The sequence below is a fragment of the Ambystoma mexicanum genome, chromosome 3p (genome assembly GCF_040938575.1).
Source record: "Ambystoma mexicanum isolate Mex_15411 chromosome 3p, UKY_AmexF1_1, whole genome shotgun sequence".
Lineage (NCBI taxonomy): Eukaryota > Metazoa > Chordata > Amphibia > Caudata > Ambystomatidae > Ambystoma > Ambystoma mexicanum.
This window is the reverse complement of record NC_090925.1, coordinates 251,916,020-251,937,831: the sequence shown is the minus strand read 5'-3', so window position 1 is coordinate 251,937,831 and position 21,812 is coordinate 251,916,020. Positions and strand designations below refer to the sequence as shown.

The window sequence follows — 21,812 nt, the reverse complement described above, 5'->3', positions numbered from 1 at the left end:
GTTTGCTGATGGTCAGTGACAAGCACAAATACACAACCAGATTAAGAGTTTTGGGAGGCCTTGTGTGAACACTGGGCTAAAAAGGCGCCAGTAGTCTATGTAGAGTTTATAAATGAACGCTCTTCCTGTGTCAGGTGTGCTGCTATCACCGGCATGACCTAGAAGAAGACTAGAAAAAGAGCTGTGTTCATCCCAAAATGAAGAGCTGGCTATTAAAAAGAGGTTCTGACCCAGCAACAAACCTAAGATACAGATTATGTAAAGTTCAGAAATGTGCAAATATACATCCTACGGATCCACTGCACACAGCTACTCCCTCTGCTAAAGAGATGCTGGAATCAGGGTTGGAGTCACCATTTTCAATCTCTGTGGGCAGGCAGAGATTGCATTGGGGCTGGCATATTTTGCATTATTTTTTTTCTGTAAAGCAAAAAATGGGTAGTAGTGCCCCTCTGTTGATTTTGCTGGAGGAACCTGGTCGGTGACATTCGCGTCAAGAAGTCTATGCTAAATTCTGGAGAGTGTGTCCATTTCAGGTGGCCGGGGAAAGGAGGACAATGTGGCAAAGCAAGAAAACTGTAACCCAGACCTACTACAAATAGCATTGCGTGCAATACATTTCCATATCCTCAGCAACCTAGGTGTTTTCTAATGGAGGAGTGGCAAGAAAGGCCTAATAGTCTAAACTTTGATTTAGGATGGTAGTGAGAGGAGGAAGAATAGTGAGAGGAAGATTAATCTTCTTGAGAAGATTTTTGGTCCTAAACCAGAAGCTTGGAAGGTGATAGGACTGATGCCACCATGTTTTGAAAAGATATTATTCGGTTTAGAAGGTTTCTTTGAAATGGCTATAGACAGCCCTACAGTTAAGGGGGTGTATCAGCCACTTTTACTCCCTAAAAATAGGCAAATACAAAAAAATAAAAACGAGGTACAAATACTCCCAACAAAGATAAGAAATAGACACAAAGGAGCCCATCAACCGGCTCCTGGATATGTTTGGACCAGTATTGCATATAGTGCCAGAGGAAGAAACTACTATTACTGATTCAAGGTAGTAAAAATGCATCTTTTAAGGTGCATGAATAACTAGGTGCAGAAAGTGTTTATTACAAAAAATGATGGCTTAACAGTTAAAACATATTTTTACTTGCTTATTAAATACTCCAATTGGGAATGGCAATTACTTTTTTACTTCCTAAAAAAAATCAGTTTTCTCCTAGCTTTAAAAAATAGAGTGTTAAATAATCCCACTGCAAAATCTTATCTGGAGCACTGGCTCTAGATATCTGGCAGTTAATTCATTGTTCTTGGCCCTAGTTCTTCATCGCTGTAGGAGTACGTTTTTACTCAAACGGGAGGTCAACAACCTTTTCCTGAACACCAGGGAAATGTTGTGTGCCATGTAATCAGGCTGGAGGTCAAATGTCTAGACCAAAGCACATGCCCCTAGTGGCCAGGTCAATGTGCTTGGCCGATGATTGCAGAGTATCCATTGTAACCTGCCTGGTTTATTAGAGTCCTACTTAAAATTGCTGTAATTTTTCCTCAGCTAAATCGGTACCCAACTCTGCCATGTTGTTACTGCGTTAAAGGAATGGTCCGCCCAAAAAATGTTATTGCAAAAAAAGATGGGCATAATAAAAAAAATAGATTGGCACTTTTTTTTTTAAGTCCCTATGTAAAATTTTGAGCAAATGAAGCTCAAAATTTACAAAAGGAAGCACATGGCGGCATCCATTTTGTGAAATCGATGCCCGCCTGTGCTTGCTTTTGCGGCACTAATGAAGGAAAAGCCAGCAAGCTGTAGTAAACAAAAGCTACCACTGGGTGGCTTTTCCTTCATTGGTGCCAGGACTCGGAGGACGCAGACCGGAGACTATAGGCAGAAAAGCTGCAGCTGCATCTCGGTAAGTGCTATTTATTTTTTAAAAAATAAGCACTAGTTGCGTTTTTTTTTCCTAAATTTTCCGGGCTGCAGCATTAAAAACGTTTATTTATGTTTGCGGTAGCTTTTGAAGCTACCGCAAACATGAATACAATGTTATTGTGTTTGAAAACGCTGTGGTTTTTCTTTCTAAGTTTCTCAGGCTCCTCCGAGCCGGAGGAGCCTGAGAAACTTAGAAAGAAAAAACGCAGCGTTTTTGAAAGACAACTGCGTTGTGTTTCTGCCTGCCGTGGCTATCACTTTGGGTCACCGGTGCTCCCCCAGGGGAGCACCGGAGACCCAAAGTGAAAGCCAAGGCAGGCAGAAACACAACGCGGTTGTGTTTCCATGCCGCAGTGTTTCTGCCTAAAGCTGCTTTCCCATTTGGGGATTTCGGGGGAGCCTGAGAGCCCCAAATGGGAAAACAGCTTTAGGCAGAAACACTGTGGCATGGAAACACAACCGCGTTGTGTTTCTGTCTGCCTTGGCTTTCTCTTTCGGTCTCCGGTGCTCCCCGAGTCGGAGGAGCCTGAGAAACTTAGTAAGAAAAACCGCAGCGTTTTCAAACACAATAACGTTGTATTTATGTTTGCGGTAGTTTCAAAAGCTACCGCAAACATAAATACAACGTTTTTAAAGCTGCGGTTTTATTTCTAAGTTTTCCGGGGTTCCTCCAGCCCGGAAAACTTAGAAAAAAAAACACAGCTAGTGCTTTTTAAAAATAAATAAATAGCACTTACCAAGATACAGCTGCAGCTTTTCTGTCTGTAGTCTCCGGTCTGCGTCCTGCGAGTCCTGGCACCAATGAAGGAAAAGCCACCCAGTGGTAGCTTTTGTTTACTACAGCTGGCTGGCTTTTCCTTCATTAGTGCAGCAAAAGCAAGCACAGGCGGGCATCGATTTCACAAAATGGATGCCCCCAAGTGCTTCCTTTTGTACATTTTGAGCTTCATTTGCTCAAAATTTTACATAGGGACTTAAAAAAAAAAAGTGCCAGTCTATTTTTTTTTATTATTGCCCATCTTTTTTTGCAATAACATTTTTTGGGACAACCATTCCTTTAATGGTTGCATAAAGTAAGGCTCATGTATAAGGATTGCTTAAAGCACGTATAGTGCGCCAATCTGATATGCTTTTTTACCGGAGGAATCCATAACCTTGTATCTTGCGAGAAAGACTTGCAGGTAAATCAGCCATTGCTTTTATAGCCCTCGCCAAAGCAGCTGACTGTGCAGGAGAATTAGATCAGGCACACATTTTGCAGAGAAAGGCCTGAATGTTGCCACCAACTGCTTGTTCACAAAGGTTATTGAGATTCCGACTGCTTTTGCATCTCTTTCAATAACATCACTTAAAATTAGAATTTCGCTCCTTCCAACTATGGTTAATAACACGGTTGCCAAATCACCCGTCTGCGTTGGAAATGGCTCATGATATTTCAATTGTAAGAAAGCTAATTTCTCCTTGTACAAGGCTGTGCAATACTTCAACCCTGTCCTTACACTACATTATGAGAAGATGAGGGCTCGAACTCTGGGGCACTCTCCTCCAGTGTAGATGCACCCATATCATGACCCAAAAGCGCTAGTGGAAGCGATTGTGGTAGCAAGGGTTGTAAATTAGGAATGGTAGGCAGAAAGTGCATGGCGGGAACCAGAGGTGAAGAGGACATTGAAGCAGAAGAAAACTTCTGGGAGAAGATCTCTAAAATATGTCCTCCTGACTGGGAATGTCATACTGCAATCTGTCGAAGAAATAAAAAAAAGCATGTCCTTCAGTTGCTGTGCTCCCGGTCATGCAGGCGGAATCGGACCCAGAGGAAGAAATTACGTAAATGTCATGGTGGAGCATGCACTTCAATTAACCCAAGGAGCATACATACAAAGTGGAGGAATTGAAAATGGTGCAAGCGATGCTATGACTGAAGGTCAGAGTACGCTGCAGTGCATGGAAGAATACCCGGAATTGTAAAACCTGGATCCCCTCTGTCCTGCAAGTTATGAATGGCTATCTTAGAAAAGGGGTTCAATGGTCTCCGTTGATTTTGAAGTGTGACACGGCAAAGCATCTTCCATAAAGGAAGCTGTTTTTTTATATTGGCCAACAAAATGGTTGTCGGGGCCTGAAACCAAGAGGCCGTTCTCACCCATTCGCTTAACACTAAAATTAAGCTGTCTGCTGCATCACATGGATCGGTGCATCACAAGAGTATCCCAGCATAGCGGATGGGGAAAAAGGTCACCACATCAATTGACAAATGCAGCACACATCCCTTAGTCCTAGGCCTTTCTGAAACACTCCCAGCACCTGACTTGGCAGACTTTAGTAAGGGCCACGAAAGCCGCCCTTAAGTTCGACATGGCTAGCATAGATAATTGTGTAGCCAGTATTAGCCTGCCTGAGCAGCATCTCCTAACGAGGGTCAGATTTAGGGCATGTGAAGAACACCTCCGACACCATCAGGTTTAGGCCCACTTAAGGGCATCCCATGGTCATCCCTTGATGTCTGCAAGCCAAAGGTCTATAAGAGTCCTTCCCAACTAGGACCCTTTAAAGAAGTCACTTGGGGGAGAAGACTGGGGTGTATGTGGATTTTTTGTTTTAAAGGGTATGGAATTAAGTTTGTTTTGGACATACACACAAAGTTCTGAGGGAACTTCATGCTTCAATAACATGATACCAACCCACTAGTATTCCACAGATACAGGATACAGGATTGTGAGTGGCAGGCTTCAGACTCTTGTACAAAGTAACTGAAGGAAAAGAGCAGTCTCGGAGTATTGCATGCCACAAATGATACACTCAAGGCACGATGTTTGCAGCTCACTGAATAGAGAATGACTGCTCAAACAAGAGACAGGTCTTAAAACCCCGTCTGCAGAGCAGGAGCCATTGCTTTATACAAAATCACGGGCTAAGGGGACTCCAACCCGCCTATCAGGGAACCTGAAACACTCAAGCTATATGGCCAACCTGGACAGCCAACTCATGCATTATCCTGCCCGCACACCAGGTTTAGGATGTGTACTGGCCAACCCAGAACAGTTCCATGGCACACAAAAGCAACTTCCTGGGTTCCGGCCAGAGCCCACAAAAGGATGCACCTATATGGCCATTTCTTACCCGTGCCCAGGAAAAAGACAGGCAACAGGACTGTGAAGCATAAAAACACAGCTTAAAAACATTTTCGACCATGGTAGTGAACAAAAGGCTAGTATGACGAATAAGAAATACAGTACACAGGCGAACACCCATAACGTGTAAAATAAAAAAAAGGTACCTCTGTTACCAGCCTATATGGGATTCACCAAGCGTAGGAAAAAGGGAGGTAGTAGAGCTACACCAGTGACTTAAATATGAGACAGGATCTCCCTGCACTGGCAACCCCAAGGACTCACCATTGCCCCCAAAACGAAATGAGATCAGGGGAGTGAGGTTGAAAAAGCACTCCTCCAATGGCTAAAAGTCAAAATACACTTATAAGAAGAAAAGAAAACACCCAATTAGATGGATACAGCAACCGAAAAGCATTGGATCCCCAATACAAGGTATGGCCAGCTCTGAAACAGATGGCCTCATCCTTCACACCCAAGGTTTATAGTGTGCACTGGTCACGAGCCCAGTATAGGGCGTGCTGTATGTACAACCATCAAGGCACTGTATAGCTCATGGAGTAGAGATTACAGAGAAGGGGCCTTCCGAATCCAGCTTAAGAAGCACATGACATTCATCACTAAACTCTTTAGCCCAGTGCCGCCCACCCCTTAATCATCAATCCACTACCCAGCTCTGGAGCTCTGTACAGAACATGTCCTTAACCATCCCGACACCACTGTAGAGGCCCGTACATTGCACGACCTTCACAGTACTGCCATCGTACAGTGCAAGTGCGTATTACATAGCATGCTCTTCGCCCTTTTGGCTCAAAACGCCATTACAGGGTATGCGCATGTCAGCAAGGGCATGCCTTTTAGAACCCAAAATGAAAAGCAACAACCAACATCTATTTTACAGTGCAAGTCAGGAAGCCAGAACCGGGGATTTCATTTCGACACCCGGCTCAGGAGCACATCACATCTCCCATTTCAGCAGGTACGTCGGCCAAAGAATGCCATGTGCTGAGTTTCAGAGCTGCACCAACAGCCCATTCATGCACCTCTAATTGGCCTAACATAACCAGGCAAGATGATGACACATTGCACAAGGCTCTGCTCTCCTTCCAAACATGAAGGCAATGAACGGAATTAGCCCTGCACGAGATCACTCAAGCATCTGCTCGAAAAAAACCTGTTTTTTGTAAAACGCCTTTCGATTGCCGGGCAGGTTGCACAATTTACAGAAACCAAAGACAAACCAAATACTACAAATTCTGACTTTAATACTAAATACTGATGAATATGGTAGGCCCTGGAGAAAACTGGTAGAGGAGCGTGGACCACCAGCATCAATGCTACCCTGGGGAAGTAGATCACGGTGAGTGAGCTACAGATATCCAAACGAATTATGCAGAGTAGCCAATAAGCATCCTTTTATAGACATGGACTAAAGTGTGGTTCAGCTCTAAGGAGGCTGCCATCTGCGTGCACCAGATATTACGAATCATAAGTGGAGCATTCACAGCGGTCTGAATGCCAATCTTTTAATTAATACTACCAATTTTAGGGGGAAACACGGTTTACACTGCAGCAGCACAGCAGGAAAAGGGAGGCGGGGAAAAAAGCTGCAGGACTCCTTTGTGAGTCTAGTTGTAGAGGCGAGAGGCCTCTTACTTTTTTGCTTAATAAATGTCACTCATGTTGTGTGCCCTGAATTGGAGCCTTGCCCTGCTCACACAATGATGGGGACTGGCAAAGCACAGATTCACTGCCCGGTCTATGTGGCTCGAACAGGACAATCAAACTCATCCAGACAGTATCCATCGGCCCAGGTGATCAACGCTTTTTTGAGCATCTAAGAAAGCGGTTTGAGTCATGCATCAAATACCTCAGTCGCCTAAGATATGAATATTCGCTCAAAGTTTAATTTCCAAATGAGGGTGATTTGAGCCCATATGCAAATACGGATATTAATCTTATACATCAGTTAGGGCGTGTTAGGGTACAACATTTCACTGTGGTTCCAAAAACACACTATGAATTTGCATCCACTATTGCTGCAGCAGACCACTTCCTAAATTTATAATTACCCAACAAACAGCAGTGTGACCTGTGTCACAAAGTTAAAAAAGCATTGATCGGACAAACGACACAACAGGGCTCGCAATATATTGGCGCCATACCAGAGATGCAATTGGTTTACAGATGCCAGCAAGAACTTCCACATAGTGGGTTTTCAGCACACTAAAATGTACAAGTGCTTTAAAAGTCCTGCTGCTTTGGGAAAGGTTGGTAACGAAATAAAAGATTACACACGTTTGTGGTTAGATTCATTTCCTGTAACAAGGGGTGGTTTGCCTGATATCTGCGCACAAAACACAATTAGAACTACTGTTAGCTGAATTTTTTATTGAAGAAGTCGTGGACAGCCTGACATGTGTTTCGAGCTAAGAAGCTCGTCATCAGAGGCTTGTATTAATTGTAAGGTAGGTCCACCTAACAATGTGTTGGTTCAATTCCAGAACTGGAGCTCCAGTTCATACAGGCGTAGAACTGGAGCTCCAGTTCATACAGGCGTAGACGCCGGCATCTTCGCACATTGAAAGCGCTATATATAGTGGAGCTCACAACAATTACTAGTTCTGGAATTGAACCAACACATTGTTAGCTCGAAACACATGTCAGGATGTCCACGACTTCTTCAATTAAAAATACACGCTAACTATAGTTCTAACTGTGTTTTGTGCGCAGATATCAGGCAAACCACCCCTTGTTACAATTTATGTACCGTTGGCAACATTGGCAGGTTGCCCATACCCTTGCCTCAATCTGCAGTCCGGCACACATATCAATGTGTCAGGGCGCCATTTCTTAATAATCATCCTCTTCTGCCAAAACTAGGTCTTTGGATTCATTTCCTGCCATTGCAGAAATAAGGCCCATAAGGGGCCATGGTAAAAATACTTGCACCCCTCCATCTTCACTTTAGGGGTTTTATTTTCATTAAATCGAAGCAAGGAATAAGGGTGCATTGAGATAAAGGGAAAAGGTTATGCAATTTCAGATTGGATTATAAATTTGGGGTTCAGAACTGAAAGTATCGCCAGGACATCAAGATTCCTCCCTTACCACTTCAGGGTCAGAGTGAAGAATCTTGGGTTACTGTTCAATGCGCTCATGACCTTAGCCTCACATCGATTTTGTGGTGGGGTGCGGTTCTGGCCAAATTAACATGCTCAAGAAGATGCCCACCCCCCCTTGTTTCATACTAAGCGCAGAGTTTTGATAATTGAAAATAGGCGCTAATTCGAGGCTGGACTAAACCAACGCCCGGTTTCATAAGGAAAGTTCAAAGAGTGCACAACCACAGCTGTGTGTCTGGATAGTGGTTTAAATAGGAACAACCATATGCTAAGTGATAGCTGCACTGGCTGAGTGTGGAGAACTAGATTACAAAGTAGCCTTCCTCACTGATAAATGCATGAATTCCTCAGTTTACACCAATGTGATCTCAAAGCTTGCATGTAACACTTCCCCGCCCAGCCCCACGAGGGTGTTGAGAAGTTAGTCAATTACACCTTCACTCCCATTCTTTTAATCTTTCTTTGAAAGGTGGTTGCCATTCTGTAATGCACATTTCTAAACTTGATATTGCTAATGTGGAAAGGAAGAAGCTTTAATTTCACTAGGTAGGCAACAGCACCCAGAGGCCTCGTGGGGTATAGGTTAGGTTACTTGGATTTATTGCATGCACTGCTGTCGTTTCCGTGGTCTCAGGGGCTCTCGCTGTTCTGATAGAGGGAGAGGGATTGGGCTAGTGGGAAAAAGAGCGAAAAAGCAAAACCACTTTGCAGTTGTGTTGATGGATGCAGACTTAAGTAGTGCAAGTGATCCATACACGTCAGTTTCTAGTTTTGTTTCGAGAGCATAGAGGCATTTGTGTGCACATGGTAGTAGGATGCACTGGCCGGGCTGTGGTATGTTCATGGATTGTAGAGGTGTAGTGTTCTGTTTGATGCCTATTGGGAGGCATATTAAACTGCAGTGTGCGAATGGCTTAGTTGGTATGCATGAATCCAATTTTGGATAGGAAACTTTGAGATTAAGATTAGCAAAAATCATGTTTGGAGACAAAGGAGCAAAATCACTCATTAGAACGCATTTATAACAGGCCTCTAGGGTAGAATTACCATGGAGTACGAGGGAGCAAGCTCAGCATTGCACACATTAGGTAGTACAAAAGAGGGAGCCCAATTTATTTGGAAGAGAGCCCAGTAACCCACCAGATTACATACTGGAGAAAAGACAAAACATTGATACCTGTCTTTGTTGTCCCAAACTGTTACATGTTTGCTGGCTTTTAGCACATATATTTAAACATTGTGGCAACTTAGTTTTCTCTATTCATACAGGTGACCAATATTTAACATCACATACTTCCCCACCCTCTCTAAAACCAGTTACAATTGTAGAAAGATATTGATCACAACTACAGTGAAAGACAGCAACACAAAACAATTACAGTGGATATTTTCTATTGTCAATCTGTTCGTTGATTGAAAAAGATTAAACTAGTAAAGTATTCTTTACTCGGAGTACGATATTGCTTCCCCCTACATGTTTTAGCCCTATCCGTGCTTGAGAGACTTCCTCATGGGAGGGGGTTTACTCTGGGGGTGACCAGTAGCTACCTACGTAGAAAAGCACAAAAGTGCCCGTTAGGTAGTGACTAGTCTCAGCTGTTTGGTAAAGCTGGTACTGGTTCGTCTCACCAGTCACTCCCAATTGCCCTTTACACTGTTCCTCCTACATTCCATTGTGCATTCCGATTTCGCCTGCATCCTCGCCCCTTTTCTCACCTTCACTCTGCGCTACTCCACACCCCAGTACTTGCATCTCTTTTCCCCTTCTGCTTATGCAAGTTAAAGCACTGTACAGCAACCAAAGTGACATCAGGTTGTCTTCTTCCTCCGCTCCCTCACTTATCTTCTCTCTCAGAGCTTTTAAGCTGACTGGGGGCAGTGTAAGCGTTATTCAAACAACCAACATTATAGTATAACATTCTGTTGCCGCCTTCCTTCTCGAGTTTCCTTTCAGTCCCCTTAAAGAGCCTTTTTTTTAAAACTTTTTTTACTTCACTAAATTACAGCATCAATAGAATGTCTAAACTATACCCAGTTTGACAAACCTAGCCAAGAAAGTAGCGCCAGGAATGCAAGAAGGAACCTGACCTTGAGTCCACTTGGTTTAGAAAGTATTTACAGATACCCATCTCCTCCCGATCGCACATTTGGTGGCCAATGCTTTCTGGGCAGATGTAGCGTGGGTGACTGTTGAACGGTGATGTCAAGGTGGTGGCCATTTAGCAAACCGTTTTGCTGGGTGCCCAGGGTGTACTGCCAAGGACATGTCCCTGTCATAACCCATCCAAGGGTTAACAGTGTTGCCTCCCCGTTATCTGTACAATGAAGCTTGTGGGTTTAGAGAATATTGCAAATGTATGCTTTGTGGTGAGACAGCGATTTCACTCAACTAACTTGAGTGGACTGAAAAGCACAGCATCACCAGTGCAATCTTTAGACCAGCCTCCACCTAAGATTTGGGAGCATAGGAACTTTGCGTCTTGCTTTTGGAATTCACAGTACGATTATTTTATGTCACTGAACAAGAGAAGTGCTTTGATCAGAAACGCTGTACACGAGGACACTTAAGAGTGTGCGACGCAATCGCTGTGCAGAGTGTTTTACAGAAGTGAGGATTAAGCAGGTAACGGGTTTAGGTGGTAGAGGGAGCAAGAGTCAAGTGGTACATGGACTGGAGACAGCACAGACTAACATTACATATGTACGATACATACAGATAATCTATCAATCTTCAGTGATTGAATATATAGTACATATAATGTGGGAGAGGAGACTATAATTTATTTGCACTGCTTATAGCGTGAACCTAGCTCAAGAGCAGCAGGGCTCTTTACAACAGGAACGTGGCAGAATTTGGCTTGGCATTTTATGCAGTAACGCTGTACTGCTGATGAGGGAGGGAGGAGTATTCATCTGGCAGGTATTGTTGAAAGAGCCACATTTTTTGTGTTCTGGGGAACTGGAGGATGATAGTGGTATTTCGAGCACCGATGGGGAGGGATGATGTGCTGGGTTAGGGCCTCGCTTCCTTCCCTTGTACATTGCTTACTCTTCCTGGAAATCAAGTCCCGGACTCCCCGCTGCACCAAATTATGGTATAATGGCCAAATCACTTACCTTCAGTGTGCTGCTAGAATTGTAACCAGCTAGAGGTGATCTGGTTAAGTAGGCACTCAGAACCACTCATGCAGGAAGTAATTGGACTATAACGAAAGCTCCATATAATGAGTATACAACAGACTAAATGATCTTTTATCCCACATTTGTTTTCGGAGCTTGGAAAAGGAGGGGCCAGGGCATTAGTATGGACTACGCTTACTCCAACTCTGTTTATGTCAGAATGTTGTAGAAGGAGATTAGTATTCAGAACTAGGTGACTTCGGTTACAATCTCGGCTACCCTACATGACAAAATTGGCAAATCACCTTATGCAATTTGAGTAGTGGGTTTGGGGCTGCTACATGGCATCACATAAACACCTCCTTCGGGTTAGAGGTTCCAACTTCCAGTGATGTGAAAATTGTACAATTCACAGAAAGGCGTGACCGTATCCGCATGCACATACTGTGTGCTCTCTGCCAGCTCTCCGAACATATGGCATGTAAATACAGTACAGTTTTAAGAGCAGGGCGACAAGAGATGGAACGACGAGGGGAAGCTCCATATTTTCCAGGTTTCCTTATTTCCACTGAATCAAAAATCCAACCTCTATGACCTTTCGTTTCAAATCTTTTGTTGGCGTGCAACTTGAAAAAGCCCCTTGCCATGCGTGCCAGGTGCAAAATGGAAAGATTGTTCTGTAGAGGGTATGCACCTAAAACCCGTCAGACCAAAAATCGAACATTAACTTTTTAAAATGTATATATTGGTTTATCAAAAACCTTTATCATATTGCATCTAAACATGATAGATAAAATATTCCATAAAAGATATATACAAAAGAACACATATACAAAAATCCATATACATAGCTGAATATTCCAACGAGATATATATTAACAACATCAAATAAAACATGCCCATATACAAATATAAATAATGGATTGCATTGGCTTAAAGTGCTGGTCCAATACATCGGGAAGTTCAACTATCCTAGCTAACAGATTTAAATTATGGGTCACCCTCCCAGTAACGTTTCTCCTAGAAGAGAGTGGCATGCTCTTATGAAATTGGCTGTCGCCAGAAAGACCCTCTGATGTTCACCATTTAAAACCCTCTTCCACAGCACCTTGTCAGATACCAAGCAGCGAGCGGCCTCCTGATGCTGGTCCAAGAGCTCCTTCCTAATTAAATGCGTACCGTTTCAGCCTAGAGACAGATGTCTCCAGTTCTTCAAGGTAGCATCTATTTTGCATAGACGACCCGGGTCGTTCGAAACTTTCTGGGGACTCCCCTTCTGGGGCCCCACACATCCAAGGTACCCAGCGGATTAAGCCTAAAGCGCAAAAAAAACTGGCAATAGAAAGGACTAGGTTAGCGCTGTATGTAGGAAGCCGCGTAGTGCATCATATTGTCTAATTGTAAGGAACAAGTTACTTACCTGTAACTGTTGTTCTCCAGCATGGGTCTGGCATGGATTCACATGCTCATGAATATTCCCCGTCGTCAGGCTGAGAATCCTCGGTAAAGAAAAATCAGTATCAGTTTCGTTTCTGATCTGTCTTTCGTAGTAGCAACCAATCACTGATCTATGCGTCATACTGACCACAGCCAATGACTGCCCTCCACCTAAGCCCCGCCTCTGGCAGCCATCTTCAGATTTGGTAGCACGTGAAGTGGCAGTATGACCAAGTGAAGAGCCGCAGAGGGGTAGGCGGGAGGGTTCGCATGTGAATCCATGCCAGACCCATGCTGGAGAACAACAGTTACAGGTAAGTAACTTGTTCCTTCTCCAGCATGGGGTCTGGCATGGATTCACATGCTCATGAATAAAGAATACATAGCAGTACACACATGCACAACCACGGGAGGTGGCAAAGGATCAACATTAAGCATTACATCAAACTCAACATTAAGCAATTCTTACCTCCTCACCAGGCTCACCTTAGGCGAACAGGTTGCGCAGCACTGCTTGGCCGACCCTGGACTCCTCCCTGGAATCCCGATCGACGCAGTAGAATTTCGTGAAGGTGTGCGTCGACCTCCATGTAGCAGCCCTGTAGATGTCCAGCAAGGGCACACCAGATAGGAACGCCGTGGTAGCTGAGATCGCTCTGGTGGAATGAGCTCTCGGACGGCCAGGCAGCGGTCGGTTTGCCAACCGATGACAGTACATGATACAGCCGGAGAGCCATCTGGAAATGGAAGCCTTCGAGAGAGCTTTCCCCCGATTGACAGGTCCAAAGTTCACAAAGAGTTGTGACGTCTTTCGAAAACACTTAGTGCGGTCCACGTAGAACTTCAGCGCTCTAGCCAGATCCAGCGAGTGCAAAGTCCTTTCAGCCGGCGACGAAGGCGACGGGAAGAAAACAGGCAACACCAAGGGTTCGTTGAGGTGGAAGTCCGACGGCACCTTGGGCATGAAGGAGGGGTGCGTCCTGAAAAGCCAAGTACGGGGCCTTGCAGGAAAGGGCCTGGATCTCTCCCACCCGTCGTGCGGAGGTGATGGCCACAAGAAACGCTGTTTTCCACGACAAGAACTTCAACGGAGCCGAGTGCAGAGGCTCGGACGGAGGTCCTATGAGCTTGGTCAGCACCACGTTGAGCTCCCACGCCGGGGCCGGAGCCTTCACCGGCGGGAACGATCTGAACAGTCCCTTCATGAACTCTTTCACCAGACGATGAGACCACAAAGACGTCCGCCCCGTGGTTCTGGTGTATCGGGAGATCGCAGCAAGATGAATCTTGATGGACGCGTGCGCCAGTCCAGCTTTGGCCAGCGTCAGTAGGTACGGCAGTACTTGGGGAGCCGTAATCCATAGAGGGTTAATCTTCTGTGCGTGGCACCAGACAGAGAACCTCTTCCATTTGTGTTCGTAGCATTTAAGAGTTGAGGACGCCCTGGCCTTTGCAAGAACCTCTCTGCAGTCGACTGGTATGTCGTATCCTCCAAACTCTAACGCTGCAAGAGCCAGGCCTGCAAGTTCAGCGACTTCGGGTCGTGATGGAGGATGGCGCCTCCTTCCCTGGAGAGAAGATCGGCGTCCACTGGCAGCTTGATTGACGAGGACGCTGACAAGTCCAGAAGGTCCGGGAACCATATCTGCCTCCGCCACGCAGGTGCGACGAGGATCATCCTGCACCGTGACCTCTTGAGCTGGTTGATGAGCCGGATCAGCAATGGCAATGGAGGGAACGCATATAGGAACAGGCCCTCCCCGGGGAACGAGAAAGCATCGCCCATGCTCCTCGGCTGGGGAAAACTGCTGGCAAACCTCCGGCACTTGGAGTTCGTCGCCGTCACGAACAGATCGATCTGGGGTATGCCCCACCATCGGAAGAGGCGGTCTACTAGATCCTGTCGTAGTTCCCACTCGTGGCACGAGCGTAGCTCCCTGCTGAGTGATTAGGCAATGGTGTTTTTTATCCCTGCCAGATGAAACGGCACCAGAAACATCCCTTGGGCGACGGCCCAATGCCACAGATCCTGCGCCTCCATGGACAGGGCTGGGGACCTGGTTCCGCCCTGTTTCTTGATGTAGAACATGGTGGTGGTGTTGTTGGTGAAGATCCTCACCACCTTGCCCTTGAGGGACGGAAGAAAGGACCTGAGGGCCAAAAACACTGCACGGAGCTCCAGGACGTTGATATGGAGGGGCTTCTCGTCGGGAGCCAAAGGCCTCTCGCGTGCAGATTTTCGGTGTGCGCTCCCCACCCTTCCAGGGAGGCATCCGTGGTCACTGTCTCCTGGTGGCCGGGGGTCTGGACGTCCATGCCCGCCGTCAGATGCGCACGGGTGCCCCACCACCGGATCGCTCGTCGGAAACTCGTCGAGTGTGATCCTCTCCTCGAAGCTGCCCGTCGTCTGGATCCAGCGCGCGTCCAGGAACTCCTGCAACGGGCGCATCCGGAGCCTGCACAGGCGGATGAGGTAAATGCAAGAAGACATCATTCCGAGGAGGGACTTGATGGACCTCACTCTGGCCGCGTCCGCAACCAGCATCCGCTGCACCTTGCCCAAGATGGCCCTCGTCCTTTCCTCCGACGGAGAGGCCAGAAGCGACACGGTGTCGAGCTTCGCTCCCAGAAACAGTGCGCCTTGCGCAGGCACCAGGTGAGACTTGGCGTAGTTTATGGAGAATCCCAGGTCCATGAGAAGTTGGACGGTCCTTGCCGTGTGCTCCACGGCGAGCTCCTTCGTCTTCGCTCGGATGAGCCAGTCGTCCAGGTAGGGGTAGACGTGGATCCCCTCTCGGCGCAGCTGCGCCGCTACCGGTGCGAGGCACTTGGTGAACACCTTGGGTGCCGACCTCAGTTCAAAGGGAAGGGCTCTGAACTGGTAGTGATGCCCTTGGACCACGAACCTGAGAAACATTTGGTGTCCCTTTAGGATGGGAATATGGAAGTAGGCATCCTCCAAATCCAACGACGACAGGAAATCGCCCTCCTCCAGCTGACCCAGAACGTGTTGGAGGGTGACCATCCGGAACTTCTGTGCCTTGATGAATTTGTTCAGTCGTCGTAGGTCCAGGATTTGACGCCATCCTCCCGTCTTCTTCTTCACGAGGAAGTATCTTGAGTAAACTCCGGAGCCCCGAAGCCTCTTTGGGACGAGCTCGATGGCGCCCTTTTTGAGCATCACCTTTACCTCCAAGAGAAGTTGAGGGACGTGATGTTCTTTCCTGGCCACAGGGGGGACGCGCAGGCACCTCTTTAGAAACTCGAGCGCGTGACCCTGAGCTAGGGCGTCCAGCACCCAACGATCAGTGGAGATGGACTCCCACACGCTGACGAAGCTCGCCAGCCGGCCTCCCACCGGGGTGCTTCGGTGGGGGCCCGACCCCACGGCCGGTTCAGTCCTGCTTCGACGAGGCTTTGCCGCCTTGTCCTCCTTGGCGACGACAGCGGGATCCGCCTCACTTGCCTCGTCCCCTGTAAGCTTCCTGCGACGACGAACGGGCCGCTTGACGGTAGGTGGAAAATCTGCCGCCGGAACCTTTGGAGGCACCCTGTTTGCCTCCGCCGCTCCGAAAGGGCGGCCACCGTTGCTGGAGAACTCCAAGAGCCCGGGCCGTCTCCGTGTCTGCTTTGATGGCTTGAAGGGAATCATCCACTGTTTTCCCAAACAGGTTGTTTCCGTCGAACGGCATGTCCAAGACTCTGGTCTGCACGTCCTGACGGAAGTCAGTAGCCTTGAGCCATCCACGCCGCCTAAGGCACACGCCGTTGCCCAACTGGCGAAATCCAGTGTCAGAGATGTCAGTCGCAATCGTAATGGCTTGGTCCGACACCACCTCTCCTTCCTGCAAGATCTCTAGGGCTTCCGCCCTCTTGTCGTCCGATAGGAAGTCCAGCAGGGGGGCCAGTTTGTACCACAACTCCCTGTCGTAGCGGGCCACGATAGCCAAGGCGTTGGCCGCCTTAATCGTCGTCGCTGCAGACGAGAGGACTCTGCGTCCCATCGTATCTAATTTCTTTCCCTCGCCGTCCGGCGGGGAGGTCGACGTAGAGGCCGCGCCCCCCCCCCCCCCGCTTTCTTCCTGGCCACCGCGGAGACGACCGAGTCCGGGGTCGGCTGTGCCCGAAGGCACAAGGGGGCGGCGTCCGGGACCCGGTACTTCTTCTCGTACCGATCCCTTCTAGCCGGCGTCGTGGATGGGTTCTTGAGGAGGGCGAGGCCCTCATCCCAAATATCGTCCAGTAGAGGTACAGAGAGGACCGTCTTCCTCTTGGCCTCGCGCCGTTGATAAAGGAAACCTTCCTTCTTCTTCTCTTCCGGGCAGAGCTGGAAAAGCTCGGATGCCCTGGCGATCATGGAGTTAAACGATCCAATCTCGTTGGGCGGGGAGCCCGGGTGGGAGGTGACGACGGCAGATCCTCGTCGTACGTACCCGTCACGGCCGTGTCAGTCCCGTATCATCCCCACGAGTCGTGGACGGCGAGGAGGGCTGAACAGGGCGCGATGGCTGAAAAGGAGTTGGAGGATGAATCCTTCTTCTCTTAGGGGGAGGGCTCCCAGAAGGGCCTGGCTCCGGGTCCCCCGTCGGGAGCAGTTCCTCCGCTGGTGGTAACGGCAGTCTCGTCCTTATCTCCGAGCTTAAGGACTGTATAGCCAACAAAATGGCCGCCGAGTTGTCTTGCGGCACTGGTTGAGGGGAGTCCGACGGGCGGTCAGGGGCCCCGTCGGCACCCTCGACGTTATCGTCGTCTCCTACGTCGGGGTCCCTCCCGATGGGCTGGTCTTCTTCCACGCCAACGCCGTGGCTTAAGACTTCGATCAGCTCTTCCTCAAAGGTTGATGCCGAATCCACAACGACTTCCTGCCCCCCCTTTTTCTTCTCCGTCGGAGGTTTCACGGGGGTCCTGTCGATGGGCATAAAAGAGGACTCCCTCCGCGCTGGCATGGAGACTCTGAGCCCCGAGGTCGCCACCACTGGTGTAGCCTCCAAAGGCTGAGCCAGGGCCGCCGCGACTGTCTCGATAAAGGCCTTGGCTGGATGGATTAAGGCTTTCACCACCTTAGGTGCGCTCACCGTCTTCTCCTTGGGGGGAGGGTCACTGCCTCACTCCCCCTCAGACGGGGCCTTCGAGCTCGACCGGGGTCTCTCCAGGAGCTTTGCCGGGTGCTCGGCCTTCCTCTTACCCGAACCAGAGCGTTGGGTCGTGGTTGATGGCGCCGGGGAGGATACGCCCTGCCTGGCGCCCATAGAGCCCGACCATTCGGCGCTCCTGGTGCAAGCGGACTCGCGGTGCTTGGCCTTGTGTTGGACCCCCGTCGCCGGGGCGTCCTCAAAGGTCTAAGACCACCGCTCGGACTTCTTCTTCTTCTCGCCTAACGGGCTCTTCCCTTCCAGCCAGTTGGCGAGACGTCGATGGCGGTCCTTCATGGTCCGCTCCGACATATTGCCGCAAAACGCACAGTCCTTCTCCACGTGCGTCTTGTCCTGATGTAGGCAGTAGAGTCAAAGGGAGTGTTCGTCTTCCTTAAAGACATTCTGAAGCTGGCATCCAGGGCAGACCCTGAACAGCTTTCCGGGCGTCGAGCTTCCCTTCTCCTGGACCATGTCCGAGATGGGCCTGAGAAACTTCTGGAGTCCTCCCAAAAGCGTGGCTCGACGAAATCTTCACCCTTGAGGGGCGTAGACGAATCCGACAAGGGTCCCCGTTGATCGGATGAAGAAACGGTGGAGCTTGAGGCTCTTTTGAACGAAAAATAGAAGTTTTTTGAGAAAAAACGTGAAAAAATAGCACTAACGCTCGAGAGCAATAGCACGAGGATCCCAACACTTGAACGTGCGGTAAAAATCTGAAGATGGCTGCCAGAGGCGGGGCTTAGGTAGAGGGCAGTCATTGGCTGTGGTCAGTATGACGCAGAGATCAGTGATTGGTTGCTACTACGAAAGAGAGATCAGAAACGAAACTGATACTGATTTTTTCTTTACCGAGGATTCCCAGCCTGACGACGGGGAATATTCATGAGCATGTGAATCCATGCCAGACCCCATGCTGGAGAAATGTATGCTCCCTCAATAGGCGGTAGGTAGTGGGCTAGCTTATCATATTGTGTTGCCCAGTCGAATTCCCTCACCTTTCGTTTTATTTTCAGGGGTTCAGACACTAGCAAACCACGTTTCCCCCCTATCACTGTTAAAAATCACATACAATTATTGTAAATGATATTTGCCACCTTTCACCTTTTGTTAATTAACATCCATGGCAACTCCTTGTATAAAGAGGCTTTGAATGGATTGGAAATTTCCCCAGGCATTACTCTTCTTCAACAACTAAGAAAGAGTACGTCAACTGGATACCCAATTCTAACCAGAGTACCACTAAAGGGACACAACCTGGTAGATTTTCTAGGTGGTCGAAATCTTTTTCACTCTAGGTATCCAAGAGTTCAATCCCATACAGTAAAGAGGGGAGGACCTTTTGTCTATAATAAGTCAGAAGAGGTATTATAGTGAACCTACAGTATTTGGCCTTAATATTCTTAAACTGGGCCAGTATCGCCGGCACTTTCTCCCTTAACCTCAAGTTTGTGTCCCCCACGTTTGCATTATTGTTGATTGTGAAACACAGATTTTTGATCGTGTTAAAGGTCGGAACCTGGTCCAAAATAAATATACCACTTTACCCTGATATTATTCTTTTTTGGAATACTCATTACTGCAGTTTTTTGTGTGTTTATCCTCAGGTTTTGTCTATTAGTAAAGTCTTCCAATCTTGTAAGACTTCTCTGGATGCTCACATTTATTTGATCAAGGAGGATGTCATCGTCTGCAAATGCCAAATACTTGATGTATAAATGCCCAATTTTGGGAAGAAACGATCCAAAACTGTACAGTTCTTGCCCCGGGCCACACATATAAAGATTATAGGCCGGGGGCCAAAACGCACCCCTATCTCTGCGCGCAGACGTGTTATAGTGCAAAATCATCAGTATTTCGAGGAACACCCCCCCTACCCCCAGGAATATTATAGGATTTGCTCTCTCAATAGTTTAATGAACCCATTCAAGTCTGTCCCTCCCCCCTTTCTGAATCCTGACTGAAAAATGGACAAAAAGTTAGCATTCCTGTACCAGATATAGTGTTCTTCTAGTATGAGGGAAGCAAAGATCTTGCTGGAAGAGCCCAGTAAGGTTATTTGCCGGTAAACTGGTAAACTTCAGTCCCCAGTCTTAAAAACTGGGACATACAACTTTTGTACTAGGGATTGGGAATTTCATTTGTTGAATTGCAACCTCTATGACCTTTTGTTTCAAATATTTTGTTAGCGTGCAACTTGAAGAAGCCCACTTGCCATGCCAGGTGCAGAATGGAAAGATTGTTCTGCAGAGGGCATGCACCCAACAACCTTCAGACCAAAAATCGAACATTGCATATTCATTTTAGGTTTTTATACAGCACGAAATACTGCTACCCCACCCCCCTCTTTCGAACAGCTGGATCGGGAATGAAGGTGATAATAAATTGACGAGGCAGGCAGCAGTGGAAATGATTAACAGTGGCCCACACTTTCAAAAACACTGCAGGAGCAGCGGACCAATATTGCACCTTCACATCAAACAAACGCCCCGTGGCCTAAGCACAGAAAGTAGGCAACACCACTGATCCCTGCTAGATAACGCCGGAGCCCAATATTTCAATACAAACCAACAGAAAGTGTCTCCACTGTATTCGTAAAATATTAAAGCGCCGCGCGCAACCACGATCTTAATATTAATAATGTCCATCTAAGCTGGCACTCATTTCATTAACCGCTGAAAGAGGAAAGGCTGAGGCACCATCAACATGCCTGGGCTCTAACTTGCACTCTACAGGTTACAAACATTTCCCTGCAGCACACGAATTAAACCCCAGTGAGAGGTCTCATCGTCCGGACACTCCACTCCATCGGTCGTTAGTGCATTTCCTGGGCAGTCTAGTCTAAGCACATGTACACTATGCAACGCTCAAGTGTGTTTTTCAAGCCCTAGCCAAACGAACAGAGCGCATTCTCGAGTCAGCAAACATTAGAAAGGTATCGACCGAGACGAATACGGTCACAGTGCCAAAAGCGCAGCGTTTTCAATCATATACTTAGTCAGATTTGAAGTCCAATAAAATGCTGTACGTACCTCCGCGCGTGCCTAGTGGAAGGCTACTGCCGTGCGAGTCCAAGGGTAATGCGGCCGGTGACGCCAGCGAAGCTCCTAAAATGAAGGGAATGTGGTAGACCGAGATAAGTGACTCTTTCAGCCCAGGTTGCTTAGCTATGGCGGGCCCCACCCTTTGCGTAAAGAGCACCAGGTAAAAGGCTGTAGGAGTTCAAACATTACATCGAGCCACAGGGCCCAGCCCTTGCTCTGGTTACACACCAGCAAAGGGGATACTGCACCCCTTCACCCAGAGGAGACGACCTACATGTCCCCAGAGAGCCCTGGGTAACATCCAGCTACTCTTAAGCACAGGGTTGTGAGAGTTCGAACAGTAGTCAATAGGGCCCTGCCCCTCCTCCCCCCCGAGGGCAGGGAATGGAAAGACCTCTTAAGCCTACTGATAAAAGACTCCTGTGACCCAGACACCACCACACCCCCATAAAAAGTGTAGCACCACGAGCTCCATTCGGCACTGCTTACAATGCAAACGTTTTTGGCCTGGTTTTTCAAATGTTCAAAACATTAAGCAAACAATAGAGGGGCATTGCAATCAGCGGTTAGCATGGTGGGGGACTGAAGGGGGTGCAAAACAGGCATATATTGGGCCTAACATTGAGAAAAGGGGATACACAATCTATGGCATTTACAAGGGTGAACATGGTGTTTCAAAAAAATAAAGGACACCTGTGATGTTGGGCATGTTACGTTAGGTTGGTTTTGCTAACATGCTAAGTATAGTCATGTCAATTCTAGGACAAAGGGACTGTAGCGTTCGCCCCCGGATTGAACCTAACGACAGAGTAGACATTTAGAGCAACTAAGCAACCAAAGACCACAACTTCCACTTCCACTTCGACACCTCCACAAAGAGAGCAAGGGCTCCGAATCGGACCGCAGGGCGGCAT

At 47.7% G+C, this 21,812-nt stretch overlaps 1 protein-coding gene across 3 annotated transcripts in view; it reads right to left on the bottom strand.

Moving 5' to 3' along the window:
- The window catches only part of OSBPL2 (oxysterol binding protein like 2), a 1,093,509-nt gene that overhangs the window by 937,560 nt on the left and 134,137 nt on the right, over positions 1 to 21,812 (bottom strand). The window contains exon 2 of one of the 3 annotated variants that reach the window (XM_069650731.1): positions 20,887 to 20,961. The exons of 1 other annotated variant lie outside the window; for it this stretch is intronic. The gene's annotated coding sequence lies outside the window, so the exon portion shown is untranslated. Of the gene's footprint in view, positions 1 to 20,886; positions 20,962 to 21,812 lie in introns of those variants that run through there. One more of the 3 variants, XM_069650732.1, reaches the window with a different exon arrangement.